The sequence below is a fragment of the Lepisma saccharinum genome, chromosome 2, assembly GCF_977018435.1.
Source record: "Lepisma saccharinum chromosome 2, izLepSacc3.1, whole genome shotgun sequence".
Lineage (NCBI taxonomy): Eukaryota > Metazoa > Arthropoda > Insecta > Zygentoma > Lepismatidae > Lepisma > Lepisma saccharinum.
This window is the reverse complement of record NC_139230.1, coordinates 32,431,555-32,455,477: the sequence shown is the minus strand read 5'-3', so window position 1 is coordinate 32,455,477 and position 23,923 is coordinate 32,431,555. Positions and strand designations below refer to the sequence as shown.

At 38.3% G+C, this 23,923-nt stretch overlaps 1 protein-coding gene across 1 annotated transcript in view; it reads right to left on the bottom strand.

Moving 5' to 3' along the window:
- Positions 1 to 10,950, bottom strand: part of LOC145983987 (uncharacterized) — an 86,028-nt gene extending 75,078 nt beyond the window's left edge. Inside the window, exon 1 of the mRNA XM_083117239.1 lies at positions 10,818 to 10,950. The gene's annotated coding sequence lies outside the window, so the exon portion shown is untranslated. The remainder of the gene's footprint in view (positions 1 to 10,817) is intronic.
- Positions 10,951 to 23,923: the final 12,973 nt, after the last annotated feature.

Here is a 23,923-nt window from a genome sequence, read left to right as displayed (position 1 = left end):
TGTACATTACATTGTTCTAAATGCAGTGGTAACAAACAATTTTTGGAACTATAGCGAATAACAATAAAGTCACTATATTTTCAGACATATTGATTCTATATTTGCGCGAGAGTAAATTATGTAATAATTTTGTTCAGAATGTAAGGTTTCACTTTATATTCAAGTGAAGAAAATGTGAAAAAAGAAAGCAAAATAAGAAAGATATCACTGAATGAGAAGATACTCCAAATTAATTTGTTTTAAAGGAAGTTAAAAAAGCAATTGTTTTTCTCGTATTCACTTGAGATTTCAAGTTGAGTAGAGAAAGCAGTGGAGATGAAGCTTTGATCCAGAATCTCCTTCTAAGATCAAACAGAAACATGATGAGGATACTATCACAGACATCAGCTTCTTTTCTTCTCTCACTGCTTAATGAGGAACTCGACGTTCGTTTCGAATGAGTGGTTAACAAAGAGCATTTCCTAAGGGGCTACATAATTGAATTAAAAGCTGGGATTATCAGATTGAATGCACAAAAGATTACTGCTGCATAAGTCATATTCTCGAGCAAAGTTGGACTTCTCGTCTGCCGAAAATAGACCGTTACACTTCAGACTTAAGGATAAGGATTTAATCTTTGTATCATATGCACCGCTCTGTTGAATCTTTCCAGTGTTTCCGCCCACGCAATTGCAAACTGAGATATATTGCGATGTACTTTAACACCATTAGTGAACATGGTAATCATTATTCTTTGATAATTGTATACACGGATGAGAATGTTATGTGACAACATTCATTAACTAGGAATATCGTGAAGGTGATTAATTATATTAAATAATAAGACCATCTACAATAGAATTCTCTCGCATAAAATGCATATGAAACAAGTTGTCTCTGCTTACTGCACTTGAAATCTTGAAGATCTGAGTAATGTTGGTTCTCGAACGTTCTGATATATTTACTGAATTTTATCTGGTTGTTTTCCAAAGAAAACCTCTTTATCGTTTTTCTCCAGGACGTATTTTAATAATAATGTTTGATACTCTTTGATACTGTATTCGTTGTGCAAAAATCAATAACAGTCGGTGTAAGCATTACGGAAATAATACCTTCTAACTCTTAGCTTGGCCTTGTCACGAGTGAGCGGCTCACAATCTCGCTTCCGAAGGTTCCGGTTTCGAGCCTCGGCTTGTGCATTGAATCATCTGCAAGTGGTTCTTTAATTAGATTAAATCTAACTTAATACAGGGTGGCTCAATAAGTCACTTAACACCCTCAGTACAAGGCCACTGCAGCGCGCAACATGGAAATGGTGATGACCAATCGTTATCAGGCCAAGGGGGAACCACATTGACGCCACCCACACGGTCGGCGGCCATCTTGATGTCCGCCATCTTGAATTCAACTTCAGAATTTTAAATGGGAAGGGGGTCGTGCGACATATCAAAATGGGCTAGAATTTCACTAGAAATGCAATGGTGAAGTTTTTTCGACGTATCTTTAACCAGTAAAAAGTTATGACTGAATTCTTGTACCAATTTGCTCCTTTTCGAGGTGTTAGAAAAATGCCTTAAAATTTATTTAATGCTTCGGTAATGCATCGAGATCAAAGTGACGTCTATGGAGAGACGTTCGCATGCTATTGCACATTATTTTAATTGGATACATCCATGAAGAGCTGTGCATTATGAATGGTTGTCGCGAACAATTTACAGTGTGACGCTTCCATTGAATTAAAAGTCCTTCACAGTGACAAGGCTAATGTTTATGTTCATAAGGAAGTTTATAAACAGAATATGTGACCCTTGTCATCTGATAACTAACTTTGGACAAAAACTGGTTCATAACGTTCCCATAAGTGTTCTGGTGTTCTTCCCTATTGAAAAAACTCTGTAAAAGTACCTTCTTCCATAAGCAAGGATGAAAAAAACTGTTTATTTAACAAATCCAAGTAGCCCTAAGCATTTAAGGTTCCGTTGATGGAAAATTGACTAACCAATCGTGTTCCACACAGCACGCCACACCATTAACTTACCAACACTAACCAATCAGCTTTGATCTGTCGAAAATGGGTTATCAGATAAAAATCATCGAATATTCTGTTTATGAACTTCCTTATGAACATAAACATTAGCCTTGTCACTGTGAAGGACTTTTAATTCAATGGAAGCGTCACACTGTAAATTGTTCGCGACAACCATTCATAATGCACAGCTCTTCATGGATGTATCCGATTAAAATAATGTGCAATGGCATGCGAACGTCTCTCCATAGACGTCACTTTGATATCGATGCATTACCGATGCGCTAAACAAATTTTAAGTCATTTTTCTAACACCTCAAAAAGGAGCAAATTGGTACAAGAATTCAGTCATAACTTTTTACTGGTTAAATATACGTCGAAAAAACCTTCACCATTGCATTTCTCGTAAAATTCTAGCCCATTTTGATATGTCGCACGACCCCCTTCCCATTTAAAATTCTGGAGTTGAATTCAAGATGGCGGACATCAAGATGACCGCCGACCGTGTGGGTGGCGTCAATGTGGTTCCCCCTTGGGCAGATAACGATTGGTCATCGCCAATTTCAAATTCCATGCCGCAGTGGCCTTGTACTGAGGGTGTTAAGTGACTTATTGAGCCACCCTGTATAATTATCATTCAATGTGATCGTCGTAATTCCTTAAAAGAGGCTGAAATGTGATGTAAAAACCGAAACATACACATACAAATTATGATGTGCATAAGTACATATTATTTTACAATGAGGTGTAAGAGGTGACCTTCCACGTAGTACACTCAATTGTCAACCTCACTTCCACATAGTACTCCCCGCGACTAACGAGGCTCTGGCAAGTGGCCCTGTGACCAGTATAATTCTGTGCTGTCCTGTTTTTGCCCTTGTGTGTGCTGAGTGCCCCTTTACAGCCTCAGCTTTTAACCTAACTCAGAATATTTTAGTTATGCGTCATTACAGTTATCTTATTTGTTGTGGTAAGGAGCTGGACCCCGTATAACGTGACGGATGCAAAATAGCCTAAGTGCTGACGCACCCAAAGTTTTAAATTCATATTCATATTTTTCCAATGAAAACTAATTGAATATTCTGAACTGAAGCTCACGACTTATATCTTAACGATGAACTAATAGTCCAATGCGGAGGCATAGACAACCAAGATGATGTTAAACGATAACTTCAACCCCCTCTTCTACCTCATTGCTGTATAAATCAACAGCTCATTTCCTGAGCTGGAAAGGTTAAAATGTAATATTTTATATTCAACTAATTTCTGTACAAAGTTCAGCATATTTCAATTCAATGCGAATTTAATGCCAAGAAAACCTCTGGTAGCCTAGTGGTCAATGTTGTGGGCTTATCAAGCTATCTTTAGGTAAAAACGAGATTAGGTGATTTCACATATGTAAACAATGTTGGTTACGCCACCGCGAAAATGAAATTATACGTTCATTTTGGAAACACAGTCACTATAATTCCTAGTAAAATTATCAGTTCAAAAATGTACATGAACTTACAAGCAACTTTGCAATGCACGCAGATTTGTACAAAAATTTGACGTAGCACAATATTTGTTAGAATAGTGCTAAGCTTTTAACACTGAAAAAACGATCGTAGACAGAAGGGCTCTAAATGGGAATTTTCACGCAACTGAACTCTTTGCTTTGTGTCACTGATGCTCATGGGTCTAGAGCTTGTAATAATTATAAAACATTCATCCTATCTAATCGCAGGGTACTCTTTGACACAGTGGCAACAAGTCTTCCTATTTGTCTTCCATAAGTTTCCTTACTCCTTTGCTCGGTCTTTTGAATGTTGCTGTTAGTGCATCTGTGTTTTCTCTTTTCAAGGAGAGCGAACGGTATTCCTCATTCAGATGGTTGGCTCTCAACCACATCAGTCCACTTAATTCCAAGCTCCTAATCATTCGTTCTCGGAGTAAGAAGATGTAGCTGTTGGTACAGATTCTTGAAGTCAAACAGGTAACTATTTTGTGAGGAAATTGTAACATGAGGCTTCCGTTTGCAAGCAAGTGTAAAAACAGGACCAAATGGGTTTGGACGAGAATATTTCCAGCCTGTTTGAGTGCTGTGGAAATGGGACTGTGTACAGTGTCTCCCTCATTTTGGCCATTACCTGGCGTACGCAGAAGGGGGGGAGGGAATGATGGGGCTACAGCCCCTCCAGAAATTTTGAGATAATGAAAATTTTCAAATGAAAACAGTAAGGAGCTCCGCAAAAACCAAGGTGATAACTGAAACCCCGCCTTAAAATTACTCCTTATTACATTTTTTTAAATCTTTGAACAACCTATCAGACTAAGATTAAACATGGTAATTATGAAATATTTTATAGGGTATCCCCTCCCCTTAGAACGCAGCTATTTAATATTCACTTGTACAATTCCAGTCCCTACGAAAAAAATCCTGCGTACGCCAGTGGCCATCATTAGTTACTCAGGGATGTATCCATACATAAACTATTGTTGCTCACATAAAGAAGAATAGCTTCAATCATAGTATTTTTATTTTGACCTCTGCATCTGTCTGTTGGATGCGCATAATCTAATGTGCGTTGGATGGATGCACACATTACGTTATTTCCGTTCTTAGCTGTTAAGGTTTCCGGTGGTAAAGGCACGCTTTACCTAACTACGCACACGAGAGTGGCGCATCGTTTCACACTTTCTTACATCAACAGTCAACGGGCGAACCTTAACCAGTAACTCCAAACCGGTTTAATGTCAGAAAACACAAATTGACGTATCTCAACTTACGCGTTTTGGTGATACATAAAAATGGCCTTCGCCTTGAGATCAGCCTTCTTATCACCTGGATAACTGAGCATTGATGCCTCCATGTTATATATATAGCAATTAGAGCTCGTGGAGTCCTATAAGCTACGGGCGTAACTCAAAATTACGTTATTATTGTGTCAGTTTGTTGATATGAAACTTTTCATTAATCAGTTATATGTAATTAATTTATTAATTTTATTTGATTTCCAGTTAGTCTATACTTCGTAGGAGATCAAATTATATAACTCTTTCTTATCAGAGTTTGACAAAGTATAATATATTTACAGGAACCCGGAAACTATTTATTAAAAGGGGGGAGAGAAACTTTTTCTTGGAAACACAAGGTTTTCTAAGAAGCCCGCTTCCAACTTTTAAAATCACCATTCGAATTTAATGACCTCTGTGTGGACAGAATATTATTCAGATCATAATCTTTAGACAGAATATGAGAACCAATAGATAGCCAGGAAATATGGTGTTTCCTAAGAACAGGTGATAAATAATTCTTATTGAAGTCCTCACCGTGAAGTGATCTGAACGATATCCACATCTTATGAAAATTGTTCTCGCGGGAAAACCGACTGCTCAAAAAGACCAGGAAGTGGGTGAGTGAAGTGTTAAGGACAATTTCATTGATTTGCAAAGTGGCTTTGCCAAAGTTCCTTGATTTCATTTTTATAGCTTTACAGTTACAGCTTCTTCCAGTATCACATAGGTGCGATTTTACACCTTTTACACGCATCCTCATCGTCAAATAGAAGTTCCTTTCTATCTAAATATAAATCTCCTTTGAGGTTGCACATTGCGTGATGGTTATACTTTATAGTGGTCTGTCTTTTTTCATACTCTTGGTGACTAATGATAATCTTTCAATTCCACTTTTGGAATAATATATTCAAGGCTTCCCATTTGTAACGGCCTAATTTCATTTGTCTGAAACCTCTGTTGTATTGAACATATGCAATTCAACCTTACACGAATTAACCAGAATAAACAGCACACTTCCGCATGTGTTCCACACGAAGGACGTGAAGTTGAAATTCGATTTTCCGCCAGATGGCGTTCGGTATGGCAGTTCATGTCACAAATTCCGTCATTGTGGTGATAATTGAAAAAGTTGCCCCATCAGTAAAGATCACCTTGGACAAAATGGCGGAATTGTTTCCAGAATGTCGTCTTCCGCAAAATCTACTCATTTAAGTTTGTAGTGAGTTGCAATTACATGTAAAAATTGCAAACATGTAGCCGTACAGCCTCAGACGCTTGTGAACAACACCTTGCACAATTGATTTTGGTATGTCCAGCTCCCGCTGGATTCTATGGATGAAATTACGGGGTTTTTAGAAGCCCCGGCGATGTGTTGTACAGTCACCGGCAAAAAATGGGACACCTACACCCTGAAATACTAGCTTCCCTGCAATGCGTTACGGCGATAACTGGATCTTAACAACAAATTTTCAATGGCAAGTTCAGCTACCGCCATAAAGTTAGGCAACACACATAACACACTGCAGGTCTAGGTGTCCCATTTTTGTTGCTGGTGACTGTACCTTCTCGCCAGGCCACCACCGGCCCTCTTGGTCGTTGATCCAGTCTCTTAAAACGCCATAATTTTCTTCGCATCGTGTGGGTATTTGTGGTACTTGGAACGGAAGCGTCGATACACCGCAATGATGGCACCAGATAAAACTAGCCATAGCACAACTGGTGCTTTCTTTGTCGATGCATTTTCACACTGCTTGCCATCACCATCGCTTCTTGCTCTTATCTCAGAAGGTCAGAAATTTCTCGCAAATCTGGACACTTGTCTTACTATCTGTTACCTTCACTGACACAAAATACCGTTACGTTATTATATTATCACAATTTTAAATAGGTCACTTCAAATGAAGCTGCAATTGCCAGGTGCAGATGTTTGCTCGATTCTGGATCGATAGGGCTTGTGCCATTTAACTTAGTGACTGGCACATACCAAGTCGTTCAAATCGAGGGTTTATCCTTTTCTGATATCCACCTGGTCACTGAATCAAGTTTTCTTCCTGCCTGGCCTACATATCAGGGCCTGTGTAATCATGGAAAAATATACAAGAGCCACGAAAACTCGGATTTTGTGATGTCTTAAATCATGTTGTATATGCAACTCAAATTTCTAAGTTGTTTCTTAGTTTTGTTTGGCTGGTCTGGGTTATCAGGAGAAATTGAGCCTTCTTAGAACACATGCTCACAGCCACAACAAACAACACATGAGCAGTCCGAGGCCTTCAAGAGAATGTTACAAAAATTGTTTTCTATGAAAAGATGTACTCGTAAAGAAATGTTTCCTTGACTTATGTTACAGTTCATGACAAGAATATTCATTCGCTGTAACGGTGGTTCATATCATATCCTTATCACAGACCGCGGGCTATGAAATCCAGAACTCCTTGAACAAAGAGTGAGTTAAAAATGCTCTTTGGCGACAACTTTAACACGAATTGACATTCATTTGTCCCTTGGGTAAGGATATGCATGGATACAACGTGGCTGTCCCATCATCCATTTCTTAAGTTTATTATTCATCTTCATCGCCTTCGTTGATATAAATGGTAGAATAGCGAATTACATGCAATAAGTGAAATAGGAAGAAATAAACGAAAGGTTTTACGTAGTGACTCCAGAGCGTCTTCGTCTACTCCATTGTAGCCTATATATTCAGCTCCATGACGCGGTTAACCAAACGTTGATAAATGCAACGTTAATTAATACAAACCAACCACCGATACATTTGATAAACATGTATGAAAACAGTGCACATTATGAAGAGAGAAGCAATTTGATATTACTACGCTGATTTAACATTTAGTAATAAGTGGGAATCGGAATCCATTTAAATGGGTGCAGATTCGTGAGTAGCATCGATTAAGTAACCGCTATATGCTCACTTTGAATCAATAAATCAAATGATCAGGCGGGCACAAATATTGCATTTAGTCTGCCTGAAATAGCATTAAACGCACGGCCATGAAATTAGGCTGTTGCCACCTTTACAATTTCAGCTCCTTCCAAAAAAAAAAAAAAAAAAAAAGAAAAAGAAAAGAAATGCGTATGCTAGTGTATGAATCATATGGGCGATTCCACGGTCAGTGAACCCATACAACCAATAGTAAAATTTCAAGATCAAGATATCATAATATTGAAATTTCATAATAAAAGGCCTGCATTTTCTGAATATCAATTTGTTTTGTTTGTTAATTTTCATGTAGGTATTTAAAAATAGATATTTCAACGTTGTTATTTTTTTTTAAATGTTGCATATTATTTGATTTTCTGATCGGTTTGCCCGCTAGAAAAAAAATCTGGTAAACTCATTAAAAACAATGTAGAACTTAATACCAGGATCTTCTCTACACAAATAATAAAGAAATATTCCTATTTTGGCACTTCATGAGACTATTCACGGGCTTCTCAGTTGCATACTAATGTATTGTCACACACGTCACAAAGGTCTATACTTTTTGACACGGACCAAAAACTGGGAAAGCTAGAAGCAACATTATTCTGAGGATAAAGTAGACACCTTAAGGCTAACTTTTAACACCACAAATAATTCCTTTCCGTTCCTGGAAGTAGTGGAAACAACTGTGTCACACAGGTCACTGTAACGTGTGTGACATGAGAAATTATCAGGCACAGCAGTACAGTGCAACCCAGTTCTTGGAATACTACCATCAGCTATTAGTACACACTATGATATGGCAATCCTACTGCTAGCGTTTACAGCAATGGACTTGATTACTAGCATTATTAATGTACGTAGTTAATTAAGTTTTTAGCTTACCTACAGTTCCTTTCATCCACATCCATTTGAGTTACAGATTTATAGTACGGTGAAAAGGGCGGGAGCTGGAAAGTGTATAATTATGGTTGAATATCTTCACCGTAAATAGGCTTTTGTTTCCTGTTTATGTTGATTTCAAGTGATTTTACTATGTGAAAGTTTAAATGTAGACAATGCAATCCAGAATGAAATACAATCTGTAATGATGATCCTTCCTCAGAATTTAAAAATAAGTTCATGGTAAATTACTAAATCAGTTTAAGAGGTCATTTATCTCGAAATATGTTGATACATCCCATGGAAAAAGAGGAGTAGATGAGATTGTTGGAAGAGCAAAATCTCTGCTGAGACAGGCAGTCACGAGCAAAAATACTAATGTTATCGTTCAGTCTTCTGTAGACTTTGCATGTGCAGCTAGTAACATCATGAAAAAAGTTGTCATGCATGTTTCTCAGTAGGAGATAGACCACTTCATGACCATGGAAACGTAATGTGCCAGTTTGCCCGGAAATAAATAAAAAACATACATGTTGTTTGAAGCTCATCAGATGGAATTGTACACCTCTTTTATTCAACTCCAGCACAAGGGTATCTCAACAAACAATATTCAGGTGGACGGCTAGTATTTAGGGTGTTATGAAGACAGTGTTTACTTAGGTGAAGTGAGAGCTATCGACGCTTATCTGCAAGAGATATTGGTATACACCATGATTCCATATGGAAACTATTGGAATGACCAGCTGCTGAGAACAAAATTGTGTACACAGTCACTGACATTGTAAAAAAAAAAAAGTCTCCTCCTATTGTTACAGGTTCAAGAAATCAGTTTAAATTCAATGAAATTGAAGTAAACAAACTTTGCGAAAGTGTTATGTTTAATTATAAGTTTAGATATTATGTCACATCAAAATTATTTTGTTAGACGTAACAGTTGGTATCTCATTTATTTATTTATTTGTTTGTTTTATTTTACTTCGCTTTCCTGCCACTTTTAGCTAATTGCGAACATGAGGATGAGTGGTGATGTAATGAAAATGATGAAGGGACACACACAAAGAACACCCATGCCAAGGATGGGATTCGAACCCGGGACCCCTGACATCGTAGCGCGCTGTGCTAACCACTCCGCCACACAGGTCAGCAAGTACTCAAAGTCACCCGCAGGATTTTTATTCAGGAGGGAGCAGTGTTTAGAGTGGGGGAAACGCGGGCTGTTGCTTTCCCCCAGATAAGAGAATTCTCGTAAAGCATTCCCGTCATATGATAATTTGCATAGACGTATAATCTGCTGGATTTCACGGCACCCCTCGTTCATATTTTCACGCTAGAATTTCAAAATTTGAATTGTATGAAGTCTTTTCAAATATCTCAGGAGGGCATTTGCCTCAAATTTGATAAAATTTGAAAGTCATACCTGTCACAAAAATTATGTCACGTCACAAGATAAGAAGAAAGTGTATCAAAACCAAACCTGCAAGGAATTGAAACTACACTTGTCTGGTACATTTGACAAAAATACGGATAAAGTACCAACACACACACTTCACAGAGTATGCTTGTCAATGATTCCAAGACGTTTTTTCACTGTACAAAACCGTCACACACTGATATCCACGATACAATCACGTTTAAGAGCTGGGCCTTTATTCCAAAATAATTCACAAATATATGAATTAGAAACAAATTACTGTCAGATTTTTCGTACGACAGTATGTCACACACGTCACCATGGAATCGCTCATATGAAAATCTCAGGAAGGAGGCTTTGGTTTCAAGTCACTCTAGACAAAAATATTTGCTAAATAATTAATGCAGCCATCCTGCGTTCTCTCTATTTGTATCCACATGACGAGTAGTTCCAAAATCTCTCACTAGATGGCATACCTATCAGATAGCTAGAATCACGAATTCTAGCTATCCAGCTGGGAGCTACTGGCTTAAGTGCTACTGGCGATCCCTACCTAAAGAAAAAAAAAACTTGTAGACCTGCATCTTACAAGTTTCACCGATAGTAATCTCATCCAATAGTACTTCTTACCATATTTCACAACAGAAACTCCTTGAAAGGGTGGGGGTGCCTCCCATGTTTCAACCGTTGTTCCTGATTAGTGACATAAGAAAATAATCATGCACAATCACCCCCCACACACACACACTCACATGCAAGCACACGCACATTACAAACTCACATATTAGCATACTTACCGACTAGTCACCAACTCAGTTGAAATTTAAAGTACAAGAGAATTTTACCGCCAAAATGATCACCTCCAGTAACAAGCAACGAAAAGCTACGTGTCACTTCACTGAACAACCGCGCAATACTGACATCCCCCGAGTAGCTAGTGCTCATTATAGGGTGCAAGTAACACTATGGGGAAGTGACGAATAAGATTGGAATGTCCCGTCCTGAAGAACAATGGCAAGTCCGAGCACATGTATACAAAAATATCAACATCCTGAGTAATGAACTGATAAGGTCAAATGGTCTTCGTATTATTCGTGTTTCTTTAGAGGTTTTGCGTTCTAAAAACTATATTTTTCAGCTACATGGTCTGAAAAACTTATCAGGGGCGAGCCAAGTCAATCCTCAGATTGGCCTTCCCCGATGACATAGTGATATCGTCGTCGCCTTGTAATCAAGGTGTCCCGGGTTCGAACCCGGTAGAGGTACAAATGATTCGGATCCCACTTTAAACTGTAGGTTCAGCCCCGATTAGCCTATCTGTGCATAAAGGGAACTTAAAACAAATAAAACTCAAAACTCACGTTGTTCGATGTATTCTAAAATAGAACTCGTGTTCGCGCAGGAACGTCGGAACTTGGGGAGGGGCAGGGGGGGTCACTACCAGAGGAGGATGCTAGTGACGTGTCGTAAACTGTCAGTCCACACCTACACAAGGATGTCGGAAATGGGTGGCAAGGTATCACCGAGAAGGAGCATCCTCCCCCCTCCGAGTGAGTGGTGTCCTGAAAACTGAAAACGGATTAAGCTCAGTATATTCCGTCGCAGGAATCTCTGGAGCAAGATAAGGAAAACAAGTTGCGCAAGTAGTGACTAGAGATGTCTCGATCAATGAACTCGTGAAAGGGGAAGTGAGTGTAACTACATAAATATACAGGGTGTATCATAATAGAGTAAACAACTTATCAGGTTTATTATTAAAAGAAATCTGAAACACAACAATGAGGTGTGTTGAATAACAATAAGAAAATCTTTAAGTTTTGTTTTCATGCGCAATACTTTTGTAAACATGGTCATTGTGGCGCTAATGTAGTGTTAAAGAAAATGGCGACTTTCTGTAGTACAAGATGACTACGAGATAGGAAATCTATCCATATTATCACATGACACCTTACACTGATTTTGTACTGAAATTATAATAAATTAATATTTCATTTGCAACTTTTGTGTAGGCTCAATTAAAAAATTTACACAATGGTCCGATGGGGGTGCAATATGCCTTTTTAAGTTCACATTTCCCGAAAATAACTATATGATAGAAGAAAATCAGTTGCTTGATTGTAATGCTACGTTAGTTGCAAATTGAATGCTGCGTGAGGAAGGATGGAGACGTGGAAGTGATTTGGTTAAGGCGGTCAGGGGCGTGATGCTGATCACATCACCCCCACTCACGACCGGATCAAGAAAGTGTGGGGCGTTACCCCCACACCCCCTATACGCCTGCATGGCGTGGTGCTAAGCACAGGCGAGTACTTTACCTTTTTTCACCTCACATGAAACATAATGGGTTATTAAAAAGAGAGTATGAAATATGCCAATAAACAGTAATGACTATGCCATAATTATTGGTTAAGGTCAGACATTTCTTCCCGAATTGTGTCTTACAAATCATCAAAGGTTCATGATTTGTTATAGTACAAAAATATCTTTAATGACACCCTACAAAAGGAAATACGGCGACGTTAGGTCCGGCAATCGAGGTGACCATTCAACTATATGCGCCATTTAAACTCAGGGAATCTGGAAAACAGATATTACTAATTCAATACGTCAGTTACAATTAAAACATCTCGACAATATTCACATTATAATTCACTGGTAAGAAAACATTACTTCTGCGGCACCCTGTATTTTTAAAAGTTTATCACTTGATCTTACTATTATCAATGGTTCAAATAATCACATTTGCCAGTGGAAGAAAATTAACAACATAAAATGGTTCACTCTTCAGCCTTTCGTTGCCAAGATGATTCCCGGGAAATCACTGCAGACTTAAGCTGGAAAACGGAAACCGGATTTGTCCATTCGGCGATCCTGAAAATATATTTCATGCATCACGGTCTCATTACATTGTACACTGATTTGGATTCTTGCTTCGCAAGCAAAAGGGTCAGGATTTGACCCTCTGTGGGGAACAATTTGGTTGTTGACCGAACAGCCGGAGGTAATTGGGAAACTGTCAGAGTCGAATGGCACCGTTCCCCCAGGACAGAGTCAGCACTGCAGTAATAGATCACTGCGACTTAGAGTGTGCCCTGTGATTGGGAAGCCGTTTCCAAATGTTTAACGGCATATTCGCGTGCTCACCCAGCTGCAAGTATTTTTGTAAAACCAATGTCTAAAGCTTTCTGGACGCTTAAAAAATATTATTCTAAATTAGGTTACTTTATCAGAAATATAGATTCAGTAGTGAATATGCTGGGTGTAAGGGGGTGATCCTTTCCGAAGACACCCAAATGTCAACCTCACTTCCACGTAGTACACCCTGGACTGCATTTTGCAGACTAGCGAGGCTCTGGCGTCTGGACTCACATCCACTATAATCCCCTGTGGGGCTCTTGTTGTGTCGTCCTTATATGCTATTCGTCCATCTCATCTTATCAGCATTCATACTTATCTTCCAAATTAGCCAGCCAGCCCCCGTGGTGGAGTGGTTAGCACATCGCGCTACGACGCCAGGGGTCCCGGGTTCGAATCCCGGTATGGGCATGGATGTTTGTGAGTGCCCATTCATCAATTTCATCATATCATCACTCATCCCCATCTTCGCAAATTAGCCAAAAGTGGTATAAAAAAGAGAAGTAAAGTGAAGCAAATCAATCAATCAATCGAAATTAGCCAAAAGTGGCAGAAAAAAGAAGTAAAATAAATTAAATCAATTAATCAATCAAGTAATGATGTGCCTGCGATTTGATTTTCTTTCCCTTCCTGGGGTGTAAGGGGTGCTTCTTCCACGTAGTGCACCCAATAGTCAACCTCACTTCCACGTAGTACACCCTGGACTGCAGACTAACGAGGCTCTGGCGACTGGCCCCATGGCCAGTATAATTTTGTTTGTGTTGTCCTGTGTTTTGTCCTTATTTGTGCTGAGTGTTCTTTGCATCCTCGGCTTTTAACGAAAGTCAGAACATTTTAATATTTTAACATTTTATGATTTTAATTGAGCAACGTTAGAGTTGTTATGTGAAACTGTAAGGGGCTGGACCCCGTATAGTGTGACGGGTGCAAAATAGCCTTAGTGCTGACGCACCCAAAATTCTAAAATCAAAATCAAATCAAATCTTTCCCTTCCTGATTGGAAACATTTCTTCAAAGATTTAACTTTTAATGGGTAATAAAATCATCAACCAGACGACTGAGAAAAATATCCTCCAGTGACGAAATCTAGCTCCATACTCTCAATAGAGGTGTAAGAAGTTACTTTCTCGTAATTTCCCAAATGTCAACCTCTCTCCCTCGTAGTAACCCCTGGACTCCAATCTTGCAGAGTAACGATACTCTGGCATCTGGACTCATAGGCATAATCATATGTGGAGCTTGTGTTGTCCTCTCCATGATTGGTTGGTTGATTTGGTGTTTTAAGTCCACTTTATGCACAGTAAGGCTAATCGGAACTGGACCTACAGTTTAAAGTGGGATCCGAAGCAATCCACTGTCTCCGTGTATGTGATCGTATTTTCATCAATTTCGTCTCATTGCGTTTATCCAAAACTGGCAGCAAGTAATCAATTTCAGTGAACATTTGGAAAACCCACAAGTATGCAAGAACAAAATGTAGTTGTTAGGCAAAAATCTGATAAAATTACTACATTTCGGTCAATTCTGAAGTTCTTTGGCAAGTTAGTTTTAGATGCAGATAACTTTCAACTTGCCATTGCAAAGGATTTCTTAAACGTTAATATCTGATGACGAACTTGTTACCCATAGTTTAATCCTCGTTTTGATTACCCTGTGCTCAATCAATTTTAATCCAGGTGTATCAGTTTATATTTAATGGCTTATATATTTTGGCTTTGTCGAGTTCAATATTAAAATATAAATGTTAATGTCGTGTGACGTATACATCACACACACATTCATATCAATTCTTTACTTTGTCAGTTACTTGGGATCATTCTATTGCATCTTCTAGCAACACTGTTCTACAAAGTTATTTTTTGTTATGTAAAAATACGTTTTTCTGAAGCACTTTGGTATGAGATATTTAAATCCGTAATTAGAATTTCGCTATCACGCACAGTTTTTGTTTTAGTTATTGGTGAATAAAGCCTCATTTTACTCATATTCACAGTTCATGAAAATACAGGGAATTGTCAGTCGACCAGTTGGCAACATCTACTTCTGAGTTTCTGTTTCAGATGTTGGTAGTTCTGTTACTAAGCTGCATGATGTGTCTGCCAGTTATTGTCAAAATACTATGCATTTTGTGTGCAGCTTGTGTTTAAGTTGATATTCCTTGCCTGTCGAAATCAACCTGATACACTGAGAGAAAAGTCTGGTTGGCTGCAACAAATCCTAGTTACAGCAACCAAATCCCTTGTTTGTTATACGCGAGCAAAACGTTGAGGTTCCCTGTACAAAATTATTTGATTGACTTAATTTTGTTCATCCAACCAAATCTCTTGTATGGAGTATCGAATTGGGTGTAGTTCTCTGAACAAGATAATTGTTACCATCAAACAAATCAATTTGTTGGCAGTAAAGGATCTTTTGTTGGAATTAATATTATTAAAAATATTAAAAAGCATGGAATCTTGGGGGACAGGGGGGAATTTACCCCCACCAAGAATTTTGTCCTACAAAAATCCGGTTGATAAAAGAATTAGTTTGCTACTTTATAAATACCTGACATATGTGTATATAAAATACAGAATGAATTAATGTATATATAAATATATACACACATATTTAATATTGTATATATTTTATATATTTATATATAATATACATCATATACAGTGCTAATGTCTATGTATATACATACATTCATTTTATATTACACACACTATACACTATATATATATTATGAAGGTATTGTTTCTTGGTATTTTTGTATATTACAGGTTTCGTTTGGAATGAAAAAGATCGATCAAATGTCAACTATTAATTAATAAATGAACCTGAGGACCGAAAGTACCAGGACACAAATGATTTGTGGATTTGAATGTATGGTGTTTTGTAAGTACCATATGTTTCTTTGCGGGCGATGAAATGCTTCTTATGTATATTTAAAGGGGTTAAAGGGGAAGAGGGAATTTTGTAACGCTATTCCTCGCTCGCAAAGGAACATAAGTCAGATTGTGTGCAATTCGATATTCATTTGTTTCCCTTGTTCGAAGAAGTAATACGTCACCAATCATGTGACTATGGAAAGGGAGGGCTCTCGCGTGGCTTGCGGAGTTCTCTCTCTCTCTTACTCTGGCAGCGGTTGGGGTTACATGTCGTAGCTCTACCTTGGACTGGTAGAATCGGTTAGCTTAAGTTATAATCTAAGAATTATATTACTTCATTTAGTTAATTAGTTTAATTTGTGCACTATTTAGTTATTCGATGTTTAATGCTACCATTACGCAGATGGTCATTTCAGATTTGGCCGATATTTACTAGTCTTGTTCATTTTGTATCCAATTAGATTTACAATTTCCCCATTCAAAATTGCTGACTAATATATTATATACGGAACAATAATACCGAATATTGAACACAATCTAATTCCGGTACATCTATTTGGCCTTGTATGAAATGTGGTTGGTTATATTTGTAATTTGAATTAATGTAAATCGGACATATGTATATTATACTAAATTTGTTATTGGAAGATTTCTATTGTTAATGTTACTACTGTTACATATGACCAATTTCTAGTAGTTATTTCATCAATAAATTGTTAAATTTACCTTTTAATTTTTGTACTTCCCACAAAGGCCTCTGATTCGGCTAAATATTTCAATAAGCAAGGTAGTAAAATTGTCAGCCCGTAGTATATATAATTGTAGAGGACTAGTGATATAATCCCAAATCTAAATTATATGAGAATATACTAGGGTGGTGACAATATATATATATATATATATATATATATATATATATATATATATATATATATTATAAAGTATATAAGTAGCAAACTAATTCCTTTACCATCTGAATCTTTGAAAGATTGTAGGACAGAATTGTTGGCAAGGGAAAATCCTCCCCTGTCTCCCAGGATTTCACACACTACTATCGAATATACCGCGTGAGGCACCTAAAAGTACCACCTGAAATAGCGAAGAAACCAGAAACAGTAGCGATGTGAGGTTTGCGGGAAACAATAATATCAAATGGGGCTCGTAAATCGGAGGTATGGGGTGGGTCGAAAAATGTCGACAAATGGGGCATCTGGAGCAAAGTCATATTTTTTTTTTAAAATGGAACGATATACAATAACATGCATAATATAAAAGAGCACACGCAGAGAAACACAACGCCGTTGGTCTCATGCATCTACTGCACATAGGAACGAAGATATGGCCATGTGAAAATATGTAAACAAACTAACAAGTGGCCCACTTGACCGTCAGTACCACGGCATGTACAAGTATGAGATGTCGGAAGCCATTGGACAAGATGAAGACAGAACGTGTTAAAGGAAGAAAAAATACAGTAGACATCGTCAGCACCATGTATTTGACAGTGTTACAGCATAATGAAAATGACCATGACAGTATGTCGAAGAACCACTGCGTAAGAAGCGAAAACCTGTCAAAGTGTGTGTTCAAAGTGGTGGCCGTCAGCTGCGATACAGGCAACGAGGCACCCACGCAAAGATCGTTGCACAGAATGTAGCATCTCGTAGGGAATGTCCCTACAGGCCGCAGTAATGCGGTGTTGCATATCCTCTGGAGTTGTTGGCACATCCCGGTAGACAATGTCCTTCAGCTTTCCCCACAGGAAAAAGCCTAACGGTGTCAAATCTGGGGAACGAGCCGGCCATTTGACAGGCCCTCCACGTCCAATCCAACGATTTGGAAATGTATTTTCCACACATGCTGTAGCGCGTCTTGCACTGTGAGCTGGGCACCCGTCATGTTTGTACCACATGTCCCTCCTTGTCTGAAGTGGTATGTCCTCCAATAGTACAGGCAGTTCATGTTGTAAAAACTGTATGTATCGGTCAGCATTCAGTGTCCCTTGTATAAAAAAGGGCCAATGAGATGTTCACCCACTATACCACACCACACGTTCACACTCCATGGGCGCTGGCATTCCACTTGGCGAAGCCAATGTGGATTTGTCACCGACCAATAGTGCATGTTCCTTAGGTTGACATTTCCATGATTGGTAAAAGTTGCCTCGTCAGTGAAGAGGATACGTGACATATCGGGTGTGTCGTGTCGTAACAACCATGTGCAAAACCGAACACGGTCCACAAAATCATTCCCGTGAAGTTCCTGATGGATGGAGATATGATATGGGTGAAACTTCTGTGTGTGCAGAATGCGCAATACACTTCGCTGACTCATCCCAGCATCCCTGGCAATTTCACGGGAGCTAACGTGCGGATTCATAGCAACAGCGGCGAGAACATTTGTTGCACCTGCCTCACCTGTAGTTGGCTTGTTCCGCACACGTGCTCGTGGTGTTACACTTCCGGTGTCTCTTAATTTAATAAATAACTTACCAAACAGACGTCGAGATGGCTGTTGTCTGTCCGGATATCTCTCTGCGTACACACGGTAGGCTTCTGAGGCATTCTTTCGGCATTCCCCATAAATCAGGATCATGTCCGCTTTTTCTATGTTTGTGAACAACATAATCTTCGCTCTTACCACTACGACTGCTTGCTATGAACTAACACGATCTCGTGGACCTGCTATCAAAACTTGCTCTGCGTAAAGGCAGTTCTGTCAGGCACCTGAGAAGTCTTACATGCCGTGGTACTGACGGTCAAGTGGGCCACTTGTTAGTTTGTTTACATATTTTCACATGGCCATATCTTCGTTCCTATGTGCAGTAGATGCATGAGACCAACGGCGTTGTGTTTCTCTGCGTGTGCTCTTTTATATTATGCATGTTATTGTATATCGTTCCATTAAAAAAAATATGACTTTGCTCCAGATGCCCCATTTGTCGATATTTTTCGACCCACCCCATACCTCCGAATTACGAGCCCCATTTGATATTATTGTTTCCCGCAAACCTCACATCGCTACTGTTTCTGGTTTCTTCGCTATTTCAGGTGGTACTTTTAGGTGTCTCACGCGGTATACTGTGATATATATAAATATAATATACATATCATAATAATTCACACATATTCATGTAAATGGGATTTCGTCCTCCTCCCTCACCAGTCTTCAATGATTTCGCATCCTGGAGTACAGCAATTTCTTGTTAATTGCAGTACAAAGGGGACATGGAAGTAGTAGACCCAATATTTTTTTCCATTTTACAAAGTGGAAATGTGATCAGAGCCATTCTATAGCCTTCTTTCTCCCCCAGACCACCACTCATTTCAGACTGGATGAGTGGCAGAGCTACTTGTTTTACTAGGACAGATTGAAAATTCCCTTCTGAGATTACATATTCTAATAATGAAAGCCAGGTATCCTGTATGGTAGTCGGACGTCCTATTGACTGGACCACCATGGTTCTTTTCTGTTATCATGATGTAGAAAATCTACACTTATTGACATTCACTTAGCTCAAGAAGTGAAACCTTATTTTGAGGCACTGTCTCGTGTATGTTGCAGACACACATTGCAATTTCACTACACATTTTTGCATTACCTTTATAGAAGTATATTTCACCATAGTGACAACTATGTGATGTACTCCATTTCTTCACATTGATATTATAAATAATAATGTCTTGAAGTATTATTAAACCCTTGAACAGAGGAGGGGAATTAGCTCTACTGTTGATAGCTATAGTATATTAAACTAAATCTTAATTAGGAAAATAAATTTAATTACTTACCACAGTCCTCTTATGCAAATATAAAATGCAGGTCAACCTTTTGTCGCACAGACAGAATGCTGATAGTTATCATGTGGTTTCGAAGTTATTATTAAATGACAGAAAGGTGGGTGGTTTGGTTTGGTCATTTGTGCCTGAACTTACACTTGTTGATATTCCATGTTTTATTTTATATATTATTGTAATATTCAGTTTATATACCACAATCAAGAATGTATGGGGTTTGGAGCAGCAGCATTGAATATCAAAGCCAACTGATTCTGTTCCTGAACCAGGTGCGGGATGTTGATTGTGTAAGGCGAGACTGTATTTTTAACATGCAGCGTAATATTCAATGAACGTTGCAGAGAAAGAAAAGTCAATGGAATAACATTATGAATATTCCTTTAATGGCATGAAGTTTCCAATATGGATTTTCACCCTACATTATACTACTCGAATGCACAAGTACACAAAATTATATATGAAGACAGGGAGGTTTACGTTCATTTTACATGATATGGCTAGAATTGTCAAAAATAATTTAAACTAAATGCTATACACAAGGAATTCTTTCTTCCAAACATAACACATCCATTAACACTGATAAATTTATTACAAATTTATTGTACAGCTCTTATTAAAAAATGATTACATATAAAAGTTGCTTGTAGGCACAGAGACATTATTGATGATAAAGACACTTCAAAATAATTGCAGTCAGAGTACCACTTGATTTAAAGAAGGCATAGATTCTTCTTGGCCCTCAGCCTTTGAATGTTTCCAGAAATCTGAAACGAAAAAAACGAACATAAAATATAGTTTGCTGGTTGGTTGGTCAGTTTACAAAATTATATGCAATAATGTTGCAAATTCTAGTAGACACTTCAAAACACTTATGACCAACTTCAACTTGGATTGTGGAAGCTCAAAACTATTAATATTTGTCCCCCAACCCCCTAAAAAAATAGAAACGTCACTTTCTCTCCTTGTCAAGCTGAACCACAGCGACTCAGAGTGTTACAAGCAAGTGGTGATTTTTCTTCACCACCTAGTGCAGTGGTTCTCAATCTTTGTAAGACAACAACCTTTTTTTATAAAAGTTGAAATCCTGCCCAAACAATTAACCCCTTTCTATTTTTTAAACTTTATACATTCATTTGCACCATAGATTTTTAAATATTAATAAATAATGGCATAAATATAAATAATAAAAGCTTGTTCTGTCTAGGCTTGTTGACAAATGTAAAATTGGAATTAAATTAATTGGTAACCGCTGGACCTCTTATTACCTAGTACCCAGCCACAGCCCAGCAATTAAGAGTACTGGCCTAGTGCACAGTGGTCTATAAAACATAAGGTGTGTTACTAAAGTCTTAACGAAACGAACGCATTCAACGAAAATAACTGGGCACGTGAATCTGGTGAAACCAGTTATTTTACAGTCTTATGGGACACTCTAGGCGAAAGCGCAGGTACAGCGTTTTGTTTTAGAGAAAGTTTAGTTTCCACATGGCGTCCAGCAGAAAGAACGTCTCAATGGCAAAAATAAACTCTACTTTGGACACTGTTACTCATTTTAATCGCATTCCCAGAACTGTTAAGGCATACTCATCTTGTGCATGTGGCTTCATATCGCTATCTGTTAAAATTATAATACATTTTCCGAACTAGTGCAGTTTGAATCAATCAGCATGCACATTGTCCGCAAGCAGTAGACGATTCTCACCAAACAAACCAGCCTCCTGGCCCGTGCGTTTGGTGAATCTCATTCTTGCACGAAATGCGACTTTTGGGACAGCATAATGAAATTTATGGGACAGCCAGTTACCGTAATTCGTTTAACGCGTTAAGCTCGTGTAACTTTCAAAACGTGTCCATAATTGGCCTTCTCTCAGAAAAAAAAATTGTGTAAGTACACTTTATGCCCAGACATGAAAATTGGGACTGAACCCACACTGTGCCTTCATTGGGGATTCAATCTGGAACACCTTGATTACAAGGATTCACAAGGCATTACTTTGTCATCAGGGAGGACCATACCTTCACATTACTTTCATCAATATGCTGGTCTTTTTCCAAAAACAATACTCGCAATTGCAAGTAATTCTGGGCTCAATAGGTTGCATTAAAACAGTCTTGAAGTGAGAGGGAGATATGGGGGTATCCCCCAGCTAGCAGAAATTCTTGTAAAGCATTCCCCAGCTGACTCCTAGGCCCAACTAAACACCCCCTCCTCCCAGCCAGTTAAAATTTTCAACATCATGTGCTGCATTAAATCTAAAATCTTCCTTCATTATTAAATGGTGTGTGCATATGCATTCTAATGTAAAAGGTGTACAGTGTCTCTCAAAAGTTTTAGGACAACGACATTTTAAACTAGGCAACCCAATTTACACAAGGCGTTGGTGGGTTGCGTGTAGAGTTAGGCTCAATTTCAGGGTTGCCATATGCACAATAGATATTTGTGAAATACGCGAAAGAAATGAAAAGAAGTATTTTGTATAAAATTATTAAAAATATCAATATTATATCGCAAATGAAGAATTTCTTTCTAAAAGAAAGAAACTAGGTTTTCTTGTATTTCATCGCTGATGAGCCTAAGGAGAAGGATAAGAGGTTAGAGGAAACGAGAGACAACAAAGGAGAGGAGAAAGAGAAAGCAAAAGGAGAAGAGGAAAAGTAGAGGAGAAAAGAAAGAGAGGATAGACGAGGAGAGGAGAGGTAGTGAGAAGAAAGGAAAAATCGAGGAGGGATGAGGAAAATGGAGCAAAGAAGAGAGGAGGAAACCGAGAGGAGAGGAGAGGAGGAGACGAGAAGAGGGGAGTGGAGAGTAGAGTAAAAGAGAGTAAAAGGGAAGAATGAAAAGAAGAGGAGAAGAGTGCAGTGGAGTCGGAAATCTAAGACAGGAAAGGAGATAAGAGGAGTGGAGAAGAGTGGGATGGAGACAAGATGCGAGAAAAATAGAGAAGGTGATATGAGATAAAAGCAGAGGAGAAGAAGGGGAGAGAAGAATAAGAAGGAGAAGAGAAAATAGAAGAGAATGGAAACGAAAGGAGAGAAGAGGTAGTTGTAGAAAATATCGTCTCGGCGTCAAGAATTGATGCATTGTTCAAATTATCGACATGAAACAAAACACTCAATAACGTTTTGAAACATATTGGAGAATGTATTAGATCGGCGCCATATGTCTTTTGGTTGAGTTCAGACCAAGATGAAATCATTCACGTAATATCATTGATTTTACCTGCGATTATACCACTAAAAACATGAATGTAATTTTAACATTTATAAGAATTATCGAATTTTTCTCGACTTCTCGTTTCGTTGAAATGTAGATGTTGTCATTTAACATTTCTCCTCCCACCATCGTTAATTCCAAACAGAATCATTCCGTTTCACACTGCGTGGGCAATGAACACAATGAGATATGTCTAAAACTTACGAAAATTTTCTGCCACGGGAGAGGTTTGAACCTACGACCATCAGGTTGACAATCCTTAACGGTAACCATGACCCTACAAGCTGTCGCTTCTGAAAGCAGGTAGGAGCTGACACACGTGAAATGTAGATGCAACTCTCCTCCTACATGTAATGTGCAACGAATACTTGTTTGTAACAAAGAAAACGAAGGTAGAACGAATCGGCGGAAACATTTAACGGAGAATTGCACATGTTGAAAACTTTTCATTCGATATTTGCGGAGGAATCCTTGCATTGATCTCGAGTGGGAATATGGGTAAAATTAGTATATCCTGAATTGCCACAAATATAAAGAGTTATTTCGTTAATATTTGTCAATGTCTTTAAACGAGTACAGAATTATCGTTAGAGTATCACAAATCATGATCTTATACATGAAAATATCCCTTTGAACGTGTGTCAATTCATTTATTTGTTTTTTTTATACATACATTCAAGATGCAGAACAATGCAGAAACTTTACACTGCTATTACAAATAATGTTACCATGCTCTTGTTTAATAGAAGGGGAAATATGTTTTTTAGTATGAAGGATCGAACCTGGGACCTCAATCAATGCTTTCAAGAACTCTAACCAATACACTACGCCCTTCGTTTCCCTTGGAGCAACAATTCTTAATCATTCTCTCGCCTCAATATTGT